We start from the raw sequence: 5,624 nt of genomic DNA, 5'->3' as shown, positions 1-5,624 counted from the left end.
TGGACAATTTACCTTCAGATCAATGGAGGGAACAAGGAGTTTGATCAGAATTCTGACTTTAATGACCAGTATGAAACGAAAAAAAATTGTTTGCTTCAGACAAAGTAGTCTTGTCAAGTCAAAGTTACAGCTTCACTGATGAATCAAGGCACAGGGAGCTCAGGAGTAGATGCAAATCAAACTTCACCAGCAAAAAACTGAACGTCTGAACTGAGAACTACAGAGCACTGACCAAATAAAACAAAACAAGGCCCCTTTTTTCACCCCCAATTTTAAATCTTGGACCAGGCAAGCCACAGAACTGTAATTCTGAGTACAGAAATTTCAAATTAGAGATGGAGACCAAAAGCATTCTACAGTTCATTTAAATGAAACCAATGGTTCTGTCTTTTAGGACAGCATTAAACTCTCGTGGTGGTTAACAGAAATCAAAGGATTACTCTCCACTATTATCCTATAACAAACAGAATAGGTTAATAGCTGTCATTGCCGTTTCTAAATGGAGCACTGTATCATTACGTGCTGTTAGAGCTGACAGGCACACATCCCTACTACAGCACTTCTGTAACCTCACACAATAACAGCAGTGAGGTTTTGCAAGATATTTTGATTTTTGCAGATATTATAAGATATCAGTAAAGTCAGTGTGTACACTCAGTAGGGGAAAGGAGAGAAAACAGAAGTGCCTCTCTTCTTCATTTTATTTTAATGTTCTTTCTTACACAACTCTTACAACTTCTTCGACACATGAGAAAAGCCTGGGGGAGGCCAGACTGTCAGAAAAACAGCCAGGAAAAGATTATTTATGGAAAGAACAGAGGTGTAGGTTGTTTTGTTTTGTTTTGAACAAAGACATACTCCCTTTTGAGAGCAAAGGGAAAGTCAGCTTTTTGAGCCTTTCTTGAACTTCCCCCTTATTGGAACAAAACTGTCCCAAAGAAGTAGGGCTCCTGGCACGCAGAATAGGATTGGAAATTGCCATACTGAGCCTCCCAAAGTTCCTTACAATGTACAACATGCTTGCTTAGGGACTCAGTATGTCTGACCTTTCTGCTGTGTAGTAGTTCCAAAATACAACAGTCTGGTGTTCAAAGGAGGTCTGTGAGACTCAGAGTCAAACCCACCTCTGACTTCAATTCACCTCTGTATTCTGCTGCCAGGCTTCACACCAGAATTACATATTGGTATAAATGATGGCTACTCCTTCCAGATTCTTGCAAATGTTTCTGAAATACCAAATTCTTCTTTTGTGCCTAGTTGTACTACCAAGTTTTTCCCTATAAATACGATAGAGACTGCAAGACCAATTTATCGCGTATCTAAGTATCATGACCACGATTAAGTTTCCTATCTTTTTTTTTGTTAAGACATTCTTACAGTGAGCCTTGGCTGATAAATCCATCTCTGCAACCTCATGCCACATGACAAAGTTAAAATTTTCCACAAGACAGAATGTCGAAACTGTTGTCATTCTCAAGTCCATAGCACTGTTCTTGCAAGAAAACCTATTCAATGTGTGACTCAGGTGTACAAGTTCCATGAGTAGCTGTAAGTTCCCTCACCAACTACCAAAGGAACATGACAGTGCAAAACATACAGTATATTTGCACTTTAATCTGTGGGTTAGCAGTCAGTATTCTCATGTAAGTAACTACTGCCAATGGTGTAATTTCATCTGTAGCCTATTTGGGAACAGGGGCAGCTTTGCTGCATTGCCATGTGCTTTCTTTCTCAATCTATCTTCCTTTGTCACTCACACTGTATAAATGCTGCTGGTTTCACACATGTCTCCTGCAGCATACTAATTGTTCCAAATGGTTTTATCCACGGTTAAGTGAAGATAAAAGTTTAATGATTTAATTAGCAAGCTCCAGGAAAAAGAAATGAACAAAGGCGGGCGCTGTTAGTGTCTGTCTCTTGTGTTACATTAGAGCCATGGGACAGTGCAACATTCAACATCACTTTTCCTGCAACACAGCACTTGGCCCACACCAGAGCAGAACACAAGTGGAGAACAACAGTTGAGTGAATTATGACTGTTCTTATCTGCATGTCACAAATGATGCTTATTCAAAGTAAGAAGGTGTGAAAAAATTACTATCCTTCTACTCCTAAAGCACGAAAGCAAACAAAATTCAAATGTTGTTTTCTGAAGGATAAAAACTGGTTTGTTTTTAACATCTCCTCATAGGAGGAACACAATATAAAGGCAGTTTGAACCTTCCTCTGGGATGCAGCCATTCTAATTCTGCCTCTTGGCTCTCCTCTCCCGAATATGAAGTTGGTTATAATATTCCATTTCATGTATTGCACTGCTCTCTAATACACATACTGAATATCAAAAAGTAGCATGCAAGGAGATGAAAGAGAGTCTGGATTGTTCAGTCATTATAAAGCATGATTCATTCAAAAACACTAAATAATCGATAGGCAGTTTTTCTCCCTTAGTACAATTCATAAGGATCAACTGTACATGCTGGCCCCCACTTTAGGAATTAGAAGCAGGGCCAGAGAGCAGGGGGGTACAGAGAGAACACAAATTTAACTGCAAATAGAATTTCAGTCCATTGTAATGTAATTATTGTTTTAGTTCACAGAATTTGTGGTTGGCAGCAATCTTGTCCTGTCAGCCATTGCTGATCAAGAGCTGTGTTCACAATCCACTCTTGGCAAAAGCGGTCGCCGTGCAGACATTCAAAGCAATGTGATATCTATATTCTCATCTCATTATCATTATCCTTCTCAGCCAGAATCCCCAGTAAGAAGACATAGCTGGCCAAGTTCTACAGGAGGCTGCACGCACAGGATAATAAAGCTGTGAAAGCTACATGCAAAGGGAGGCTACAAAATTGATGTGTTGTGCAGAGGGTACGCAACTGATAAGAGATGTAGTGAAAAAATTGAACTCATCCCAGTCATGGAAATGCTGCATGGCATACAATTCTAATCCTTCTTAGTAGTATAAAGTGTTCTTCCAATATTCTGGTTTTATAAAACCCAGCATCTCAAAATACGTACACTGCTCAGATCTTCAATCTACAAATACTCCAAAGCAAGGATTCGGTTTCTTATGAGGAAATGGATCTGTTGTAAGTCACTGCATACAGGTACAGCAAGCTACCAATGAAAGGGTGACAGCATGGGTGGGAGAAGCCTGGTGGGTTACACTGCGAGTTGTAGAACTGACAGAGAGCAACAGATGAGGTAAGGGTCTCATGCTTAGAATCCAGACTTGTTTCACAATGCTTAATTAAGAAGCAATTTACATGAAGTTTATGTATCAAAGTCACACTCACTGGATGTCTCTATGCTGCTTATTTCTGCACAATATGCTTTTCATATTGCTTGATTTCCTTAATGTAAATCTGACTAACTGAAGATGATCTGTATTATTACAAAACACACAAATGTAACTTGGTTAATAAAAGTGTGCTCAGGAAACAGAAACAAGAGCACAAAAACTGAGCTATTTGCTTACTGGAGGCATCATCCATTTACAGCTGATATTTTCTGGCTGGTTTGTTTCATTTTGTTTTCGCTGGAAATAAAAAACCAAACAACCCTCAAAAACAGAGCCAAGGAAATCAACAGTTTTTAGCTTAGAGCTGCACTGAAAGCACACATGGGCAGTTCAGTGTCAGCAAAAAAAAAAAAAAAAAAAAAAAAAAATCATTGTTTATATCGCTTGCAACTGGGCTTGATGGATTTTCAGTAATTAATCGTAATTATCTGAAAGAAAAGTAGTGTATGGCATGCCCACAATTTCCTGGTGAAACAACCAGACACTACATTCCTCCTTCACCAGCACTGACACCACAGGAATACTTGTGCTACAAATAGTTCAGCTGAAGTGTTAATGATGCACCGTAGGCTTCCAGTAAGCAAACGTCTTCCAAAAGTCAGCCACGTTTAGCTGGTGTCCTTGGAAATGCACCTGTGAGGTCGTCAGAAGTTCCCTAACAAAGAGTACTTCAGGAACAAGGAACCATAGCAGCCTTTATTTGAGATCTCTTCATTTTTCCTGGAAAGATAAATATTTGAAAACACTGTGAGATTAGTTTCAAGTCTTTCTCAAACAGAAAATTATCACTGGTGAGAGAGTCACCAGGCTGAGCCAGGACACAGAAGCTCCGTGTTCAGCATTATCTAGCAGAGCTTCTCACATTGCTGTGGCTGTGCTAAAAAGTCTAACTCGGTTATAAGCATTACTTAATTTAACAGTAAAAAATTGCTGGAGGGGGAGACTTAATATGAATTTTTAGCCTGACAGCTATTTCCACTTTACAGGTTTTGAAAACAAATGTGGCAATGTTTCAGTTAGCAGAGAACATGTAATGGCTTTGAAGTCTATCTGTTACAGGAATTGAGAAGAGGAGGATTTGCACATTTTAAAGGTGACAAAGTTTCAATATTATCAGTGCTGACACATGTGTGCTTAATTCATACATACCTTACCAAAAACTGCCAACAAATCATGAAATGCAAAATTACTACAAGTGTTTCAGGAGCATTTACGGTGACAAATTGTTTGGTTGCTCTGACCAGCTTAAGTAGGAACGTTTACATTATAGAAATTTGGACTTGATGTTTCTTTCTCAAGTTCAAGCTGGGCAGAAGACTTTATCTAGATCATCTCACTCAGTAGGATAAGGAACAGAGACTTAGTTTCCTACAGCCAGAATTACAGACGAATGTTCAGCAAAAGGACAGATTTTCTGTGCAGAATGGACTTTTTTTACTTAGGGTAGCTATTCCCAGATACCGCCACAGATTCTGCAATATCGTATGGTTTCCTCAGTCCCATTCCCAGAGCAAAGCACAAGACTTTTGCATAGAAGATGTGCTGCTTTGTTTTTCAAGAAAAGAAAAAAGACGAAGCAAGCAGGATGAAGGCAGGAGCATTTCTTATGCATGTTAAGGTAAGCAAATGCTCCCTCCTTTTTAAACTGTAAAAAGCCCAGTCTCACTGATGACAAGCCTCAAAATGATGCTTTTGGAAGGAACCAATTCTAGAACATGATCCTGCATTAATCCCCTGCATATTAACTTCAAGAAGCCTGATTTGGGCTTCTGCAAATTTATTCTTTGGAGGCTATGATCATAGAGGCCTGATAAAACAAATACTTCTCTTTCTTTACAACAGGATAACTTTGTAACAGGAGGAATCAAGTATTTACTAGCAAGCTTATCTACTTTCATCTCATCACTCTTTGATGTTCCTTTGGGAGCCCACATCTTCACACACCTTTCAACTAAGCCTCAGTGTTAGTCAGCTTAACCTCCTAGAGGTCTGAACAAATGATCTTGTCCTTCTTTCAGTGAAAGATGTTCTAATTGCTCACAACTCTTTAGGCTTTATGCCATGACAGAGTAAGGCTTCATTTCATTGAAGCAATGGCAGGAAGGCCCTGCCAACAGAGCCCAGTAATTATTTTCTAAGGATATGTCTGTTTGTTTTTAAAAGGTGACATCCTACCCTTTGCAGTTTTGTACAATCTCCTATGCTTTCCTTATAACTTCTCTTTTTCATGTGGAAATGAATTCATTGCAAGTTATAGGTTTCATTAGATCACACTATGGGAAGGGAAAAGTTTTTACTACTAACTCAGATAAGGAGTAAGATT

This window comes from Centrocercus urophasianus, unplaced genomic scaffold, assembly GCF_019232065.1.
Source record: "Centrocercus urophasianus isolate 14NV4802_14NV808 unplaced genomic scaffold, USGS_Curo_1.0 seq_29, whole genome shotgun sequence".
NCBI lineage: Eukaryota > Metazoa > Chordata > Aves > Galliformes > Phasianidae > Centrocercus > Centrocercus urophasianus.
This window is presented reverse-complemented; position numbering follows the sequence as displayed.